We start from the raw sequence: 21903 nt of genomic DNA, 5'->3' as shown, positions 1-21903 counted from the left end.
AGATTGTGCTTCCAGGCTGCTATTAGGGCCTCATGTTCTGCTTCTAGTCCTCACTGACAAAGGATCCTGGTACTATGATCTTTGCCTGCTATGGGCCTGACACCCTCACCTTGCCCTGCCAACTCTTTCCCAGGAGGCTGGGCCCTGCCTCCTGCTTTCTAGCTATTACCTCAGGATCTCTTGGCTGTATAGCTTGGCCAAATTCCATGTGTCCCCAACTGCCATCGTCTGATATTTTGCATTTGACACCTTAGAGGTTGATATCTCATGTCAAACTCAAGTTTATCTCTCAACTTTTCTGAATCTTTCAAATTGAATAGCTGGGACCTTTCTAGCCAACTAGGCCAATGAATATCCCTCAATTCCATACTGTACTCACTACTGATTCAGACCTATGTAAAGGGGAAAAGATGGATGTAAAGTGTATGCGTTCTTGTTTGTGTTGTATTTGTGTGTATTGAGATCAAATCTAACAGAGCTATTGAATACCCTTGCAAGATAAATTCACCTGGAGACGTAAAGAATGTAATTTGCAAGGCCAATGCAAACAATGTCTACTAATCATGAAATATAAGGTACATCTCACAACACAAGTAGGTATGTTTTTTCTTTAAAGCCTTTCTTTTTTTTTCTAAATATTTTATTTATTTATTCATGATAGACATAGAGAGAGAGAGAGGCAGAGACACAGGCAGAGGGAGAAGCAGGCTTCATGCCGGGAGCTCCACGCAGGACTCGATCCCGGGACTCCAGGACGGCGCCCTGGGCCAAAGGCAGGCGCTAAACCACTGAGCCACCCAGGGATCCCCAGTATTTTTTTTTCTTAAGATGAGCTGACTACAATAAACTGTAGAAAGATCATTTCACTAATGATAGAAATTATTCTATACTGAACTTTTAGCTCAAGATATTCCTATATATTAAGACCAGGGCCCATTTTAAAGCTGTTCTGAATTTTATATTATATTGAGAGACTTACTAAGAGTTGGAGCGGCAAAGATGCCTAATATAAAGTTTGCTAAATATGTTTTCACTATATTGACAGCTTTCCAAAAAGGGAAGAAAACAAGACTATTGAAATGAAGAAAACCAGATTATATTCACCTTGTTATTTCAGAGTGAATAAATCCTTGACATATTCCTATAACCCAGCACCATACCTGGCACCTGGCAAGTGTTCAGTAAATGTTGGTTGAATGAAAGAATGTCAGCAACTGACCTTTGTTCTCATGGGTCATAGATGCTGAGAAAGACCAAGGTCAGAGATAATGAGACTTCACAACCTCATGGCCACCGTGAGAATTATGGAAGTGCTTTAGAAGTGAGTTATTTGAAGCTCAGTGGGGAAAGATTCTTCATCTTTCTAGATCTCTGCTGTCACTTTACAAAGAGAAATAAAAACTTATCTTGATGACAACGGACATTAGGGGATAAAGATGCCAAATACAGTCCAAGTCTGGAGCTCTCAGAGGGCAGTGGGTGAAACAGTTTGAATAACAGAAGAGTCAATCTTTAGAATCCTCCATAGAGGCTCAGAAAGATGTGTAAAGCACTTGGGATTTGATTTTACTTTTCAGGGTTTTCTGTTCTGTTCTGGTATTTGCTGTCACTGAGCAGAACAGAAAGCAACCATGGGAGAATGTTCAGGTTGTATAGTTTTTGCTTTTTTTTTTTTTTTTTTAAGAAAAGGAAGAAGGTCATGGAAGGCTTTTGGAAGATGCCTTTTTTCTTTTTCTTTTTTTTTCTGATAAAAATATCTGTACAACATTTTGCAGTGGGATGTAGAACTTGCTCATCTTCCTTAGGGAATAATATACAAAGAATTTGAAGATTTATATACAAAGAATTAATCATGAAAATTCCTCATATTTTCCTAGGGCCATATAAAAGGTGACCTATAAAAAATGATTGATGACATGACCCTTACCTTTTAAAGGAAATAAAAAGGAGGCAGTGTTTATCATGTACCTACCATCTGTCCAACACGATGATTTAGTAGTTGTAACAACCCTGTGAAGCAGATATAATTATCCTTATTTTCAATGGTGAAATTGAGACTTAAGGAAGTTGAAGATGCTTGTGTATTGGCTCTGTGTATCCCACCATGATTGCTGACTCTCCTGGAAATTCTCCTATCCTTACCTCCTATTCTTATCCTTCCTTCCTCTGTGCTATCGCTATACTTTGTATATGCTTTTAACATTATAGCTCTGTATTTGAATTAATTTTGTTTCAAGTTTTGTTCCCCTTTACTAGAGTATAAATCTCTAGGTAATCAGGAATGCAGTTTTCATCTCTATATTCTTTGCACTAACCAAGGAATGTTTAGTTTTTGAAGTAAATGCCACATCGCTGGTTAGGCATGAAGTGAGAATTTAAATTTAATATTTTGATTCTGAAAGCTCATGTGTTTTTCATTGTACTATGATACCAAAACTTGAAGATAGACAGAAAGATTAACAAAATTATATTATTAAATACTTCACTTAAGCAATGTAACTTAATCCAATTTACATCCTTAAAATAAATATACCAAGGTTAAGGAATAGATAGGCAATTCATAGTAATGCAAATCCAGAATATGTGAAGCCCAGAGAGAATGTGTAGCTCATGTGGTAAGTCTGAGAGCATTCTTTTGGTTCACTGATTTTTTTATTATTTTACAACTACCACACAATAGACCCTGTCGGAGGTAGAAAGGTGGAAGCGACAAGAATCCTGCTCATCCTAAATTGTCAGGTAACGTGGTGCAAAGACACATGTACATGCTACAGTGCATTTTGTTTTAAGTTGTTTATCTCTCTGAGCCATGCTTTCCTCATGTCTAAATTGGTGCCAATAATACCACTTAAAATCGTCAATAAAACTAAAATAGATAACCTACGCTATTTTGCCTAGTACCTAACATAGATGAAGATCAGTCAATCAGTCTTATTCTTTGCATATGAATGTGGATATGCATATAGACTTAAATCATAGGTTCTCAATGTGGGGGGCAGGGATTTTTTTTTCCATGGGATATCTGGCAATTTCTGGAGGTATTTTTGGTTGTCACAACTGAGTGTGTGCTATCAACATCTAGTGAATAAAAGCCAAAGACATTGTTAAACATCTGCCAATCCACAGTACAGTCAGTACCCCACAGCAAAGAATTAAAGAATTAACTGGCCCAAAATGTTGTAGGATATAAATGTGGATGCAGATATAAAATGTACTAAGTGCCACAAATATCAGGTCTAGTTTTGAGAGAATATAGAGGTGGAAGAGAAATGATTCTTGGCATTGAATCTGAGGAGAATTTATGAAAAAGTCAGTATTTATCTGGCTTTTGGGATGTAGCCAAGTAGAGAGAGCAAATGGAATTTTAGAAGGAGTTTGATTAATGGGAAAAAAGAATCTTTGGGGGTCAACGAAAATATTTTCCAATCATACAGTGAAATCTGGGAGAGTGGAGGATTAACAGGACTGTATAATAGAGACGATGGCATAGGAAACAAGGTGTGTAGAGGAATACAAAATGAGGGCCATTGTATGAGAGAAAAGACAAGGCACATGTAAAGAGCACATGTTGCATTCCTTCGTTCATTGAAAAAGGATCGAATGTCTCATGTATAACACAGACTTACATAGGAATGGAAATAAAAACATAAATATGGCACAGTTCCTAAATTCATAAAATAAAAACTTGTAAAATTTGGTAATACATTGAAAAAAAACCCCAAGTAAACAAGTTAGAGATTAAGGATGAAAAAGAATGCATCTTTGATATTAGAGAAAATTATGGTTTAATTAATTCATGATCCTCCTTTCTCTTCAGTATGATTTCCCTATGGTAAGTCCAAGGAACTAGATTGCTACATCCAAACTAGGTCACTAATTTATTGTGTAAACCTGGGCAAGGTCCTTAACCAATGAGATTCTCACTTGGTTGTTTGTAAAACATAGGTACCAGTGTATTATAAGAATTAAACAGCCTCAGAAGTATAACTACATATAATACACAAAAGGAATTATTATTATTATTGCACATATTCTAGACTGATGGCCCTTTTCATAAAGACTTTCAATAATACTTCCCCTTTTATAAAATTATAGATGTTTTTAAGCTATGGCTACTTATAAAATTGTGATTTTTCCAGCTATGTTTTGCTTATATCAGAAGTTCAACTTTTCTTGATATTTAAGTGAAACCAGGTTAATATGACTTGAAATCCATATTCAGGCATTATCAATTATATTTTCCTAAATAGGAATTAGGTTTAGATATCTGGATACCAGATGCCAAAGAGATAAAAAACTAGTCCTTGTCCTACAGGAGTTTATAATGAAAAATGTTAAAAGGGAGATCAGTTGAGCATCTGTAAACTAACATAACTGGAATATAAGTAATTATATTAATTATTGAACACTTTTTCAAAAGATTTTATTTATTTATTTATTTATTTATTTATTTATTTATTTATTTATGAGTGAGAAAGTGCACATGAGTGAGGAGAGGAAGAGAGAGAATCCCAAGCAGACTCCTCACTGAGTGGGAAGTCCAGTGCAGGGCTCAGTCCTATGACCCTGAGATTGGTTTGGTTTGAACCCCATCCCAAACCAAGAGTCGTTGTTCAACTGACTGATCCACCCAGGTGCCCCTATATGATACTTTTATATATTTTATCTTATTTTTCTTTACAGATATTCAGTGAAGAAGGCCTTATATTATTACTATTATTTTTATTATCCTTATCCCCATTTTATGGATGAAGAAATGGAACTAGAATTATCTTAGTTTCTGAGTAAACAAAATTAAATAAGACAGGGTTGTTCTTTCTAGCAGTTTCTAATCTAACAGGAGGCAGAATTCCCAAAAGTTAGAAAAAGGAACAAATACTCTGTTATAAAAAACTTTACAATGGTAACAACATCAAATTTGGCACCATGAAGTTAATTATTATTGATACCATTACAATCATGGAGAAGCTGAATTCTGGAATTGCCAGTGTCAGGTGTGTAACCTAATAGCAATTTGGTCATATAACCTGAAATATTCTGTAGGGTTTGTTGCAAAATCAACAAGTGATAAATGTGAAAAAGACCCAAAAGAATGCATAATTCAAGTCTCCATTTTGTGGGGACTGTGTCTTAGAGAGGTCAGATAATTTATGTAGGAATTGATCTTGTGTCTACATATGGGATGACGAGGGGTAACCCCAGTTAAGCATATTCCTGAGTGGAGCAGCATCCTTTTCTCCCTGAAAACATTCTGAGAGGTTACTTTCATGTCTTCTCAGTAGTGAGAAGAGACCTAGTCAAACAATAAGGGCATTCTTCACTACATGAAGTTTATACTGCAAAGAGCAGAAATAAAATCGCTCATGGTACAAAATGGCATCCCATCATAAACCGTTCTGCTTATCCAGTTATTCTTCCATGGTGTATTTAGAAATAGGATTGACCCTACTGGAATTTATAAAGCCTTTGGTTTCTTGGATAATTTAAGGCATGAATATGCTGACAGGGGTGGTTGTCTAGCAGATGGGAACTTGAGAATTAATTTGAATAATAAAAATGAATGAAAAGTTATTTGTTATTTCAGGCTGCTGATACTATCTCAATATACCGATGGTGAGAACAGTGTCAGTGTACCAAATAATAATGACAACTACCATTTCCTGAGCCCTATTAGCTAACTAGAAGACTTCTAAGCACTGTTTGATAGACTTTTCTCATTCAACCCTCAGAATAGACACAAAATGTAAGCATTGTTATCTCTGTTGTACAGATCAAGAAAGAGAGGTTGAGGGGCAAAAAGACTTGCTCTAGGACACACAACATTCTGGGTTTTAACAATGTCTTCTAGTTTAAATGCTATGTACTTCATATATCATTAGACAGTTTTCTCCTGCTTTCCTTTCCTGCATTCCTGTAATAGAAGAGTCCTCTGGCCCAGGAGGAGCAAAAATGTTGTGGCCAGAGTGGCCTCCTTTCACACTATTAGTCTTTAGGTAGAGTGAGTGATAAGGAGATAAAAGTAGTGGACAGAAGTAGACTCAGCACAAGTGATCACAGAAGTGACCATGGTTTAATATCATTATTTCTGAAGGAAGGGTTGTGTGATTTATTTTAAAATAAATTTACATTCATTGAAGACCCAGTATATTGTAAGGCACATTGTTGGTTGGGTGTTTTATATTCATTTATGGATGAGAAAACTGAGACTGTGGAGTTTCAAGGGCATTGGCTAAGGTCACTCGTGGAACAGAATTTCAGACAAAACGCCAAGTTCCAAGTCTTCATTGTCTTCCTTATATTGCTTTCCCTTTTTCAGATTAAAGAAAGAAAGAGAGAGAGGAGTAGAAAATGATAGTTTGGATGAATAGAAGGAAAGATTTTGGCCAATTAGAACCATGCAATAATGGAAGGACTACATCTGACATAGTGAGCTCTGTGTCCTTAGAAGCCCTCAAACTGAGACTGGAAGATTATATATGATGCTGCTGCTGCTGTGGAAACAATTCTTATCCTTGGTGACTTGCTGGAGTAATGAATTTCATATTTCCTTCCAATGCACTGGAACTGTTCTAGGACCCTATGAATGATTTGGAAACATGGTACATATCAAGCAGCTTCCAAAGAGAATTGCATTGCCATTTGTATTGTTAAGAGGATTGAGGCATTGGGAATGGAGAGTTTCAATCCACAGCATTGATGTTGATTCAATGTAATTCTTCAAAACTGTAATTATTCATGAAACTAGTTTTGCACATCTTACATCATTAGTGGAACAGATAAGAGTTCTGTACTTCAAAGTGAAGATTGGTCAGAGATTTCTTCCATCTGCTGTTTCTACCACTGGAGTAGCAAACCATAAATAGGAACAATCTGAAATCAGACATAGAGAAGGATATAGATGTTATGTTAAAATATATCACATAGGGATCCCTGGGTGGCGCAGCGGTTTGGCGCCTGCCTTTGGCCCAGGGCGCGATCCTGGAGACCCGGGATCGAATCCCACATCGGGCTCCCGGTGCATGGAGCCTGCTTCTCCCTCTGACTGTGTCTCTGCCTCTCTCTCTCTCTGTGACTATCATAAATAAATAAAAATTAAAAAAAAAATAAAGATTTATTGTTATAAAAAAAATAAATAAATAAACTAAAATATATCACATAGAGCAATATCAGGTTCAGAAGGAGACTGAAATCAGGAGCCAAATCAAAACAGGAGATGTCAGATAGTTCAGAATCCAAAGGATAATTGGAAACCAGAATGGTCATAGATTGATGAGTCCAACACATTGAATAAATATGTATCAAGTGCATCTGATGGATTGAACACCATGGCAAATGTTGAGGAAATACAAATATTACCAAGATGAATTTAAAATAATTTGTCCTCACATGAGAGACACCTAACTCTGGGAAACAAATAAGGGGTAGTGGAAAGGGAGGTGGGTTGGGGGGGTGTGGGGGGTTGGGGTGACTGGGTGATGGGCACTGAGGGGGGCACTTGGCGGGATGAGCACTGGGTGTTATGCTATATGTTGGCAAATTGAACTCCAATAAAAAATTAATTAATTAATTAATTAATAATAAATAAATAAATAAAACTATTCTAGGGGGAAAAATAAATAAATAAAATAAATTTGTCCCCAAAGAACTAATAGTCTAGTGGGAAGACATACATGTAAAAAAAAATAAAATGGATTGCAATAATAATGGTGCCATCCTATATGTAGTCTGTTACTGCTTGCTTTTTCATTCAATATTTTGTTGCTAAAATTCATCCATGGTGTTATATTTAATTAAAGTTTATTAATTTTCATGATCAAATCATTATACATCATGTGATTATAATTTCAAATTTGAAAATTAATGCAAAATACATGGTAAATTGCTCAAGAATTAAAACACATATACTTACAACAAAAAATAATATCAAGAGGCTTATAAACACAAATCTGGGATAGTGATATCTTTGGGATAAAATGGAAAAAAAAATAGACTAGGAACAAGCATACAGATATTGCCATAGTGGTAATGTTCTAGTTTTTTTTTTTTTTTTTTTAAGTATGGTTGTGAGTTCATAACTGTTTATTTTAATGCTTCAAATACACATGCACACACATACATATACACATATATACACATCTAAGTATACATATATACATATACATACCATATACACAACACATATTACTTACATGTGTGATATGGTACATAATAAAACTTCTAAGTTTTTCAAAGTTTTTACATGTAGTACATTACAGGAACATGTACACATGGAATATAATGGCCAAGAAAGAGAAATCAGTTATTATGGCTGGGTGACTGGCAGATGAGATTTTTAAAAAGGAAGATTTATAAAGTGTGTTATAATGTGGAGAACAAGGCAAAAAGAAATGAAGATAAAATTAAATTTCCTTATAACTTGCAGCCCATTGACAAATAGTTGAGGCAGGCAGAGCATAATATTCGTCCTGGAACTCCCAACCTTAATGTTAATGCCTTGCTAGAGGGAAAAACAACCTTAGCTTGATAATAGCCAGGTATGGAGAATCCTATAAGTCTTCTTTAGCATATGAAAATCCTTTTGGAAGCTTCCCTTGTTTTTACCTCCCTCAACTCCAAAGTATATACTTGGTTGCTCTTCACAATCCCACAGGCAGTTCTTTCTGCCAAAGGATCTTGTCCCTTGCTTCAATAAAAATGCTTTTTTGCACTGAAAATGTTCTCAAGAATTCTTTTGGCTGTTGGCTCCCAAACCTAGCAATGCATAAAAGTTTATGTCATTCAGAAAGAAGGGCATTCCAGGCAGGAAAAAAAATGCCTGCCCTGGAAGACTTTTTGTCTATTTCTGTGTCATATTTACTATTCTCTAAATTCCTAATAGTACAATATATAATACAATATATAGTATGTAACAATATATAATTGTTAAATAAATAGACATATTCCCCGTAGTGTGAATATAGTGCGTGAATGTGTGCATGTGGGGAACTAATTCAAAGGAAAGAGGTTTGGTCAAGCAGAAGAAGGCTGCCTAAGCAATTTTGATTGCTGTGCAAAGGATTTTAGGAAAGTAATATCATGTTTTAAGTAGAAGAGAGATTTGGTTTTGAATAGTAGATCACACTGGGTACAAGATGGATGATGGTTGGGAGGTGGGAGTCCGGGCGGGGGGGGGACCTGATTATAAGTATAAGAAATAAGAAGGCCATTTAGAAGGTGGTGGATAGTCCCAGCCAGGAAGGGTAAAGTGCAGCTGGGATAACAACATTGGAAATGGCCAGAAGGGAATTTTCAGATTGTTAATGAGAGCCTACCAAAGAAACAGTTTCAAAAAAGTTGGAGATACTATAGCACATTTCACCTAGTCTTAAATAGATGCATATTTTGCTCCAATGTTTAACAAAGGATATATATATACATATATATATAGTTCTTTCTTCCAACTTCTTGGATTTTAGTTTTGGTTGGTTGTACACTGATGTAGAAATAGGTTCAGAGCTGATGGCCAAGAAAGAATTCTTGAGAAGCCTTCAGTGCAAAGAGGTGGTTTTCCTAAAGCACAGGGACAGGACCCATGGGCAGAAAGAGCTGCTCTGGGATTGTGAGGAGTAACTGAGCATCACTTTGGAGTTGGAGGAGATAAAGACAAAGGAAAGTTTCTAAAAGGACTTTCATGTGCTAAAGACTCAGAGGATCCTGGAGGCCTAGCTATTGTCAAGCTAAGGTTATTTTTCTTTCTAGCAAGGCATTAACATTAAGATTTGGAAGTTCCTGGAGAAATGTCATACTCTGTCTGCCTCAAGTATTTATCAATAGACTGCAGGTTATAACAAAATTTAATTTTATCTACATCATTCACTACTTGTTTGGAGAACCTATTTAATCAAATTTATTTATTTATTTATTTATTTATTTATTTATTCATTCATTCATTCATTCATTCATTCATTTATAAATATTTATTTGAGAGAGAGAGTGTGTGTGTGTGTGTCTGTGTGTGAGAGAGAGAGTATGCATGTACAGGAGCAGGGGGAGGAGCAGAGGAAGAAGGACAGGGAGAGAATTCCAAGCTGACTCATTGCTGAGCACAGAGCCAGAAAATGAGGAGCTAGATCTCATGATTCCGAGATCATGACCTGAGTCAAAATCAAGAGTCTGGTGCTCAACCAACTGAGCCACCCAGGTGCCTCCGAACAACCTATTTTAGAAGGACTTGTAAAACTATAAATTATCTTCTGGTAGTGGGTTAAAGTATTTGTTTACTGGTGCCTATGGGATAAAGCAGGGGTGGTCCCCCAAATGATTCTGAAGGCATGAACTGTACTTCTTTGCTTTTGCTTTTTTTTTTTTAACTCTGGCATCATATCACCCCACATTTATTCATTTATACCATAAATATTTGATACTTGCTCTGGCAGGTGCTGTGATGAGCTGCCCAAATCTTCCCTTCTTGATGGAGGCTCTCTTCCCCTTCCCCATTGAGGGTTGGGAGTGGTGGCAGCTGATGACCGTAAATTGAATTCTTTGGAAATTGCCTTCTGCTAAAAAGAGCTTTTTTGCTCAGACCACACCTACTTCCAGGGGCTGCATTAATGACTGGTCAATGAGCCAGTTAAAATTCAACCATTTGACTCAAGGTGGAACAAATCCGAAGTACTAATTCCAGCATTCCCCGTAAGAGAGATGAGGCCCTCAGTTCAATTGCATCAGAATATAACTCTTCTTTCAGTTCTATTCTTTCTTTACTCACCTGCAAGTGTTGGCCACTCTCCAATACACTCCCTGCACACACATCCTATCTTAGAATTTGTTTCTCATGGAGTTCAAACTAGGTCTCCTGCCAAGTGTCTGGCATGGAGAGTATAATGATTCTGGACACTGAGTAAGTGCAAAGATAAAAGTGACTGTGCTGTCTGACCATATTGAATGGTATATCCTTAAGAAGCAGACTGATAACATCCAAGAAGTTGGATGAAGGCATAGCAATAAATTTTTTAAACTGTTGAGGTAGTACACTGTTATCTCTTTAAGAAAAAGAGAGATATGTTGTGGGTATTGGCAACATCTTCTGTTCACACATATGGGTGCAGTCCTGGTTATCACTCTGTAGAGGATTTACTTTACCTCAAAGCTTTAATCCTCGAGAACATTGATTCAGTCTTCAAAAATTTTAGGGGCTTCTGCTAATATCCACTCTGAGGAGAGCTTAACCTTGTATTAAGACATTTCATCTTTCCTGCCTATGTATACAAGGCAGTGAACGTAGAATCATATTAAAGAATGACGATGTTCATGGTTTCAAGGTATGGGTCACTTTGTTTTCATATAATAGGCCATAAAACAAAAACTGAATAAAGAATTTTATTTGTTGGGATGCCTGAGTGGCTCGGTGGTTGAGCATTAGCCTTTGGCTCAGGGCATGATCCCGGAGTCCTGGGATAAACCCCCACATTGGGCTTTCCCCAGGGAACCTGCTTCTCCCTCTGCTTATATCTCTGCCTTTCTCTGTGTCTCTCATGAATAAATAAATAAAATCTTTAAAAAAAATCCTTTTTGTTGGTAAATTGTGTGGTCTTTTGCAGCCTGAGTAGGTAACATTCTTGTCCACAGATGTCTAGAATGAAAACTTCAATTGGCATTAACAAATTAATGCCAATTAAAGAATTAAATATAAGTACTATATTGAAACTACCCTTCCCCAACAACATATACACACCTGCAAATATTTAGGAATAACAAAAGAATTTTTGTAGTATCCTTTTGGCTCATAATTCTTAAAATGTCAAAGCAGTATATGAAGCTCAGCCCCTACACTGAGATCAGTTCTACGGTAACAAAACAAGCACATGAAAGTATATACTTCATTAAAGACAAACCCGGACTTTTACTACCATCCTCCGTTTAATAGATGAGTGTTCTTGGATAAATTCTCAGCTGAGTCTCAGTTTTCTCATCTGTAGAATGGTAATAATAAACAGTTTCTACTGGGTTGCATCATATCACTTAAATTATTTATGACAAATTTGTAGAAGGAGGAAGGGTATGTAGTAGGTTCTTAAGTGCAGTTTTGATGAGTAGGATCCTTTTTTTTGAAGAGAGAACATAGGTGCATGTGAGTGTGCATGCATGCAATCAGGGGTCAGAGGTGTATGGGGGGCAGGGGGTGTAGAGAGTGAGGAAGAGAGAAAATCCCAAGGAGGCTCCATGCTCCACGAACCAGAGAAGTTGCTTGATCTCACAACTCTAGAACACTTGAACCCTTTAACACTTAACCAACTGGTCCACCCAGGTGCCCCGGATGAGTAGGTTCTTAAGATATTTTAAATGTATACATAGAAATAAATTCAAGATCACAGGTACAAACAGAGATTTCTGGCAAACTTCTTATATAATAAACTTTAGGAGGAGGGCACCGAGAAAGACCCGTGGCTTCTTTTTGATTGATACTTAAACTTTTGCCACCATTAGAACTTTAACATTTCCATGTAAGTCCTTGGCCCTTGCAAAAATAGAGCTATGTTGGGAAAGGGATAATCTGATGTGAAAGGAAGAGCACTAGGCAGGCAATAATGGCCTCTTAGTGGTTATTCTAGTTCTGCTATCAACTGGCTTTGAGATCTTAAGGAGGTCACCATCTCTCTGTAAGTTACGGTTTCTTCATCTGTAAAACTGGAATACTACATTGATTTTTTTTTTGATACTCTAATTTCAACTTTATTGATTTGTGGATCCTCTAAGTGGCTGTTATTTATATACTCTAGGAACTTGGAAACAGACAGACACAATTTCTTCATGAAACAGAGTTTAGGAAGATCAGGAGGAGACACAGAAAGAAAAATCCAGGCACTTACAATGTGGTGATTACTTAAATGTGCAGGAAGAAACACCTAATTTATTTGAGGACTATTAGGGAAGACTTCCTTTTAAAGGTGGAAGACAAGAGAGGAGGAAAAGAGATTTCTAAGGGTACCCAAAGACCAAAGGATGACAGAGACCATCACATATTCTAGAAGCTCACACAAGTTTAGTTTGACCAGAACATATTGTGCAAATAAGAAAACAGGAAATGTATGTAAAGAAAAAGGAATGACAACATAATGCATGTCCTCGTTCATCCTCGAATCGTTATGTTTTAACAGAAATGATTGTTAGATCATAAAACACACGTGATGAACTGTTATACCTTTCTATCTCATTGTGAATGAAAACTCTGAGAGCAAAATTTTATAAAGGAATATAGGGGATACTAAACATTACCTGAGAGGCTAAGTTGAGGTTAGAAGTTACAACATCCGGAGAGAAAAAGAGATCTGTGAAAGGAGAGAACTGTAAACTGACATTCATTTCTTGATTCATTAAACATTGCTTTCTTGATCTACCCATCATGTGCTGACTACTGCTCTAGCTCCAGGGAATATGGCAGTGAACAAGACATCCAAGTCTCTGTGAGCATGGAGGTTGACATGCACTGCACAGCTTGTGTATGGAGTGTTTCATGTGCTGTTCATGGAAATGAGATATTTCCTTGCTGAGATGAGCTGATCTCCTCAAAGTGAAATGCATCTCTGCAAAATGGAAATCTTTCCTATTTTTCAATCAGTGCCAAGTGTCCTGATTATTTATGGCTATGTAAAGGATAATTAGATATCCTGGTTCCACTCACATTATGTGACAGCATTGTCATTAGTTTGCCATGTTCACACAAAACAACTAAACAAAACAAGAAAACAGCTCTACAGTGTATACTCATGTAAACATGGCATTAGTATTCCATTTAGTAAGTTTACCTAGTCATCCAAATTATAGAAAAGTCTGGCATGTACTGTTTAATAATAGAGTCACTGTTTTTTAAATTTCCTTGGTCCACTATGAAATGGATATTTGTAGGTTTAAATCAAAAGATCTCATAATATGAAGAAAGTATCAAATTTGTGTTATGGTGCTACAAAGTAGGTTAATTTTAACTGCAGTTTTTGGAAATATTAAAGACAATACCCAGGAAGAAATTTGATTTCATGCTCTGGAAAGAAGTGAGCAAAGAACAATGTTTAAAGTTCAAGAGACCAGGTATGCAGGAAGGAATGCTGAGCTGAGAGTCAGGGTTTGGTTCTCATTCTAGTATTGAGACTAACTCATGTTGTGATGTTAGGAAAATGATTTGGACAGAGTGGTAATGGCCTCTAATAGAAGGAAGCCTATCTTCTAGTATAATTTATTAGAAAAACTGTCAAATAAACTGAATCTGTATAGGTCCAGTAATGTAGAACTAACAACAACAAGGATTATAACTATAGTGAGAGAAACCTATGATCACTGCTACAAGTATTATTATTACTGCTACTATTATTACTGCTACTGCCAGACTTTATTACTTTATTATAGTAAAGATTATATATAGTTGTAGTGTGTATTTCCATTATCAAGCACTTATTATATAGCACAATGTTCTGAATGCTATTTATATATTTTATAATTTAATCCACAAAACAATACTTATGAGTTAAATACTATTATTATTTCCATTTCGCTGATGAGGAAACTGAAGCAGAGAGAGATCAAATAATTTTGCCTCAGGTAACACAATTAGTTATATTGATCAGGCCAGTCAGTATATGATTCCAGACAATCTGACTGCAGAACACACATGATTCTATCAGAGCTGACCAAAGATGGAATAAGCAGAGAGAGCTTGGTCTCTAAACCTATTCAAGTGGAGACTAGAATGAATATTTGATGAAGGGAATGCAGATACTAGATGAATACTTAAGAAAGATCATTTCTAGGGCTCTTTCTGATCCTGAGATGTTTCCATTCAATATGAGCTACCCTGGGAGCTAACCAAATGTGCCAAATTCTCTGTTCAAAAATAGTATTGGACTGAGTCAGAGTTAAGCTCTTTCAATTTTACTGCATATGTATTTGGATATTTTTCAACAGAACATTTTAATCCCTTGTTTTTATACCCGTAAGGTCTAATAGAGGACCTCTACATAGTGTAGGTGCTAAAAACATGTTTGTTTTTTAATTATTTTGCTGCCACTCTGTCAGCAAAGCCACAATTACTAGACAATGTCGTAAACTGGAAAGAGCATTAGAATTAAAGTCCAAAGTCCTTGTTTGTAGCCTGAACACATCATGTGCTAAGTGTGGACAAATAAAAACTTGTGTGGCTTTACTTTAATTATTTATAAAACAGGGGTGGGGTGTATCTGCCTGACTATATTGGAGATGGGGTTCTAGGGTTGAGATTCTCATTCATAGAAATCTTTACCATTATAAAGAAAATTCATTTGAGTTTTAATTATTATCCCTTAACACCAAATATAATTAGCAATTGTAAGTATCCCAGTATTATTTTTTCAGAGGCTTAAGATTGTTTCAACCCTTAATTATAGTTAAACCACTTTTTGTCTGTTTATTTCTTCGGAAACTTAAAAGAAAGAGAATAGACATTGGAAGAAATAACTATACAAAACTTCAAACAGAAATGCTGGGTTTTGAATTAAAAAATGAAAAGACTTATCTCTTTATTCTTTCCTCCACCAACTTTTGTTTGTGGAAGTTAAACATGATATATTTTACAACTGAAAGATATTTCCTTCTGTATTGCTAAGAGGAACCCAGAGCTACTGATGAATGAAAACACCATGAAAACTGTGAACCCCAAAAAGATAAATTCTGGTACACCACTTGCTAACAAGCTGAAGTGAGGAGATAAAGGTGACAATAAACACACATCAGAAAATGTGTATTGCTTCTGGGGAAAGCTTGACCTAGTCAATATATCCACAGTGCTTTGTTTGGTTTGCTTTCTTTTTTAAAAAAAATCACCATTTGGGACATGGGTTCAAAACAAGACTTCCTAAAAATGAGTATAGTAGGGTTAAGGATACATGTTATGATTCCATTTCTTCTTCCTCTACTCTACTTGCTGTAAAGGGAAGTAGAAGAGACATATCTGTCAACATCATAGGTGATTTGTTTTAATCAGTCCTGGCTGCCACCACAAAATACCATACTGAGGAGCTTAAACCTCAGAAATTGGTTTCCTCACAGTTCTGGAAGTTAGAAGTCCAAGATCAAGGCTCTAACATGGTTGGTTTCTGGTGAGAGGTGTCTTCTTCACTTGGAGATGGCTGCCTTCTTGCTGTGTCCTCACATCTTGGGCACTAATCCCCTCATAAGTACCTCACCCTCATGACTTTATCTAAATTTAACTATCTCCCAATGTCTCCATCTCCACATACTCCATCACTCCAAGAGTTAGCATTTCAGTCTATAAATTTGAGGGAGACATAAATCAACTTGAAGAGTATAAGTGCTGAAGTTGAACTTGGCAAAACTATTTTTTTCATTCTTTGTATATGATAAGGAGACATGTTATACAAGGTTTTCTACCTTCTATATTTTATTTTGTACATCAAGCATTTGTTGATGTTTTGTTTGTCCTGATGACTATCTATGTTAGAAAATTCCTATTACAAAACAGTAACCTTTATTTAATGATATCAGTCAAATCTGGGAGATTCAATGGTTGGGATTTGAGTGGCCTGGATTGAGAAACCAATATCTGATTTCTGGAGAAGGTGTTAATTTTTCTTCCCAGAGAATATTTTTTTAAATATTCATTTATTTATTATTTATGATAGACATAGAGAGAGAGAGAGAGAGAGGCAGAGACACAGGAGGAGGGAGAAGCAGGCTCCATGCCAGGAGCCCGATGCGGGACTCGATCCCGGGACTCCCGGATCGCGCCCTGGGCCAAAGGCAGGCACTAAACCATTGAGCCACCCAGGGATCCCCCCAGAGAATATTTTATTTGATTTGCTTGTCTAGTAGGTTATGGACAATCTAGGAATGAAAAAAAGCTTACTTCTTTAAAAAAAAATCACATGCCATTTTGAAATCAATATGAATTTTAGAGTAATACAGAATTTGTTCTGAATCGCACATTTGTTGCTTTCTAAATGTACGGCTTTCAATGAATTTCTTGACTTCTCAGCTCAAGTTCTTTCTTTAATATGAATAAATGATACCACCTTAGAGTGTCATTGTGTAGATTTAATAAGTATACAAATACCAAGGACCAAATAGAGTCTCTGGAATGTAGTAGATGACCAGAAATCTTATTTCTCTTCTTCATTACCTGTCTTCAAGATGTTCACCAAGGAGCACAAATTTTCAGATGGAAGATAAATCCTAAGTATCCATTTATTTTTAATATTTTATTTATTTATTTTTAAAGTAGGCTAGATGCCCCATGTGCGGCTTGGACTCACAACATTGAAATCAAAAGTCCCATGCTTTATCAACTAAACCAGCCAGGTGCCCCATGAGTTCTAAGTATCTCTATGTACAGCCTGACAACTATAGTTAATACTACCGTATTTTATACCTGAAAAAAACAAACAAAAAACCCACACAGCAATGTGAGTTGATAGATGTGTTAATTGATTGTGCTAATCATTTCACAATATATATCAAATTATCATATTGTGAACTTTAATACTTACAATTGAATTTGTCAATTATTCTTTACCCTGCTAGAATAAGGCATTTCTAGTTCATGACAACTAGCATTATCACTGGACAGCTAAGATTTCTGATAGGAGTTGCTCTTAAGAGTTGTAAATCTAGTTGATTTCATGACTGATGATCTTACCACTGAGATTAGTGAAACAAGCATGATTTTGGCTGAAAGTAATAGATATTCAAACTAACAAAGGCTCAAACTAACAGGGATTTATTTTTCTAATATAACAAGAAATCAAGATATAGGGGGTCTGGGGTTGGTACAGGGGTTTCATTAAAGGCCTGGATTCTTTTTTTCTTTCTACTTCATTATTTATAACATATTAGCTAATTGTCTCAAGTTCAGAAGCAAACTTCCCCAGCAACAGGCTTGTTTCTCTATCGAAGGCAAGTAGGGACACTCTCAGCTGTGTCTATACCTACTAACATCTAAACAGAAGATTCCTCAAAGCTCCTCAATGGACTTGACTTATGTATTATTCATTGAACTGTGTTTCATGGACCACCCTAGCTAGGGGGGATGTTGGTAAATAATCAGCTTTATTACCCTCTAGGCCTATGAGGTCAGCCAATGAGCAGTCTCAGTTATACTCATTATACTTAATTAAATACTAATTATTCATGTTAGTTTAATGAACATTAATGAGGATCTACTGAGTGTAGACACCGTGCTAGATGTTGAGGCAGCTAAAAATAAATAAAATAAAATAAAATAATAAAATAAAATTAAATTAAATTAAATTAAGTTAAAAAAAGGTAAAATATATTTCTTCCTTGAATAGCTCAGTCACATGGGAAAAACAAGAGATAACTGAATAATTAAACTCTAATTAGATAAATATTTGTAGGGCCATATTTCCAGAATCTAGTTGAACCACTTTCAAAGGTCAGTTTGGGGGACACATGGGTGGCTCAGCAGTTGCGTGTCTGCCCTCAGCTCAGGGAATGATCCCAGGATATGGGATGGAGTCTGACATCGGGGAGCCTGCTTCTCCCTCTGCCTATGTCTCTGTCTCTACCTCTCTGTGTCTCCCATGAATAAACAAATAAATCTTAAAAAATAAAATAAAACAAAGGTCACCTTGGTGTAACCAAGATTATGCCACAGTAGCTGTCTGTATCATACTGCTAAGCCCTTCCATGTGTGAGCAGGATAGTGAAGATCTGTGTATTTGATGCCCTTGAAAAGTTCTCTGAATAATCAAAGATTCAGTTCAGGGTTGAGGTTTTTGGGGTCTTGTTTAATTGTATTCCAAGTCTGGGGAAACTGACATTGGATAGAAAAGTTATAGTAAGTCAATTACCTTAAAAAAAAATCACATTCTCGTAAAGAAACCCAGTGGGGTGTTAATATATCAGAAACATAACAGAAAACAATTGTATTAACAGGTCATAGTAGTATGAACTGCCATAGTTTGGGTCCTTTATGTTCTCTTTACCATCATACAGGATTTGTCAGTAAAAGGCCAGCTAATTTGGCTTTCTGAGTCATGGTCTCTGAAAATTACTCACCTTTGCCATTGTAGTACACAAGATGTCATAGACAGTGTGTATAACTAAATAAGTATTGCTGGATTCCAACAAAACCTTATTTATAAAAATAGGTGACAAGCAAAGTTTGGCCCACGGATCATAGTTTGCTAATATCTACCATAGTGGGACCCAAAATCTTGGCATTCTTTTGATTGTGCAATAGTAGAGATAGTTATTAACTATAGTAACATATTCAAAGATGGTTCATCCAGTTGAAAACTTTGCCCTGTTTTTTGAAATTAAATTTCCTCTCCATTTTCAGCTAAGGAGGAGATAGTAACCATTAATAATAATGCATAGACCAAGAAAATTTCTCTGTAAGGGCTCAAACATACATAGCTGTGTTCTCTTCAATTATTTAAGTAGGAAAATAGCTTATATATTTTATGTCGAGAGCATTAGTAAGATTATTTCCTTTAGTTTTGGGGACCTCATGTGTAATATATATTGTGTAATACATAGAGATGTTATAAACTGGTTTTCAGCACAGATATGGAATTAGTGGGTTTTGAAAACTGTAAAATATAGACCAAAGACAAGATAATAATATAGTCAGGGGCTCAAATTGGAAAAATCATCAAGCCTGTGGGTGAAAATCAGAATAAGAGGAAAGGAATTGATAAAGAAATAAAGTCCAGGAAGGGGCACATTCATTCAGTGCATGCACTCAAACTTAGATACCTGCCTTGGAAGGTCTCACCTGAAGGGCTAAAGAGCTACTACCTAAGAGGAGATGGTAGCAGATACTTTTCTGAGCTTAAAAGTGGGGGTTCTGGAGCTAGCCTCTGCAGTGTACCAATGAGAGATGGGTTATATGACCTCAAAAGTGACTTCCAAAGCTAACGTTCTGTGAAGTCTGCAGCTGTGGTGGCTATCCTGGGTCACCATCCCAGGAGGAAGCTTGATGCCTTACTGCCAGCCATGCTTTGAGTAAATGCGGTCACTTACATGCCTCCATGAGCCGCCTTTTGGTCCATGACCCCCATCTGTGGTATTTGTCCCTGTGCTCCAAGGGAAACAGAAATCAACCCTGGGGCTTGAGTGTGAATTGGCAGCATCAAGAACTTGGCCTGTCTCCTCTGGGCCAGGGAAGGTAACCTTGCTTCCCAACCTCTTTCCTCCTCTTCTCTTTAGAATGAAGGATACAGCTATGCCCCTACCATCTCCCCACATTGGCTAGCCCATGTATTCAGAAAAAGACTGAAGGGGAATAATATCAGAAAACAATCTACCTGGAAAGTGCTAATTAATGATGGAAAGTTCTAAGACACCCAAGTTAAAGATGAGAGAACTATCAAATTCCATAGTGGTGAAACCTGGACCCAAATTCAGGGCTTTAGATGCTAGCAAATAGTGCTTTTTGTTCTTTTTTTTTTAAGATTTTATTTATTTATTCATGAGAGACACAAAGAGAGAGAGGCAGAGACATAGGCAGAGGGAGAAGCAGGCTCCATGCAGGGATGCAGGGAGCCCGATGTGGGACTCTATCCCGGGACTCCAGGATCACGCCCTGGGCTGAAAGCAGAGGCTCAACTGCTGAGCCACCCAGGCATCCCAGTTTTGTTTTGTTTCTGTCGTTGTTTCCATACTATTCCATCCGGATGGTTTTCGTAATTCCATGAAATAAAATGTAAAGCTATATCTTCAATAACAATAAATAATTGAAAAATGAATAAATAGCTGAGAGACATACAATATATTTAAGTAATTGTAAATCTTTTTTTAAATAATGTTTCATGTTTTTTTACTCATCACAACCATGGTGGGTATTACTATTATCACCACTGTACAAAGAAGGAGATTGACATTTGAAGAGGCTGAGTAGGAGAACAATTCTTGCCTCATTCAATGGACCTACATCATTGCTCCTTTTCAGTCTCTGCCTTAGGAAAAAAATTATATACATTTTGCAAGACCTTTTAATCTTGTGTGTAACTTATTTCTGAATCCTCAATAGATTGCAATAAGTTGCAATAAACTGTAATTGCAATAAAACTGAGAAGAAAATAATTATTTGCAAATAGTGAAGCTACGGCTGGCTTCATTCTTTAAGATTGCTCTAGTCTCTCTTGACTAAGGGTTAGCATTAATAGGAAGCACCATATTATGTTGTTGGGAGCCTATAGACATAGCTAGCATGGGATATTTCACACAGGATGTAAGTGTGTATATTATATTTTATAATATAATACATATATATGATATATATATTATATATATCTATATCTCCAGAAGAAGACATACAAAGGACTCTCTCTTATTCCAACCTGAAGTCATTGAGAAAGAAACCTCTCTCTCAGCTTAGGTTATTTACTTTTATTATGTCCTGAGGTCAGGAACTCTGCAGGACCACAGCATCTGATCTATTGCTAACATTTATCTGGGGGAGCCAGATTGTTCTGTAGTGATAACGGGAAAGATAAAAGGTATTGTGTAAATAAATTACACCTACCTGTAACTAAGCCTGTCTCCTGTCATCTAGCCTTTGTTATTTTTCTTTCTCAGTAAATGGCTTTCTTAAAAGAAGTCAAATTCCAGAAAATTCTATGCAGTGTTTACTTTGGATAAATAAAACTTAATCAACATAGTGGGTGTTGCTATGGTATTCCATGGGGACTGTATGTATCTAAAATGAGGTGGGAGGTTGTGAAGCATGTTAAACGTGGTTGGATTCTATGTCCCAGTCTTATTTAGGTTTGAATCTCAGTCCAGACATTTATTTCTTCTATGACTGGTGAGAAAATTATTCTTTCTTTGCAACCTTTGGAAATGGAAGTAATATAAGGGAGTCCTGAAGAGTTGCTGTAAGGCTTCAGTAAGTAAATGCATGTAAAGTATCAC

General features: G+C 36.4%; 1 protein-coding gene across 1 annotated transcript in view; it reads left to right on the top strand.

The window, feature by feature from the left end:
• The window catches only part of TENM4 (teneurin transmembrane protein 4), a 2712352-nt gene that overhangs the window by 859726 nt on the left and 1830723 nt on the right, over positions 1-21903 (top strand). The gene's annotated exons all lie outside the window — the stretch shown is intronic.

Source organism: Canis aureus, chromosome 23, assembly GCF_053574225.1.
Source record: "Canis aureus isolate CA01 chromosome 23, VMU_Caureus_v.1.0, whole genome shotgun sequence".
In the NCBI taxonomy this organism is placed as follows: Eukaryota; Metazoa; Chordata; class Mammalia; order Carnivora; family Canidae; genus Canis; species Canis aureus.
This window is presented reverse-complemented; position numbering and strand designations above follow the sequence as displayed.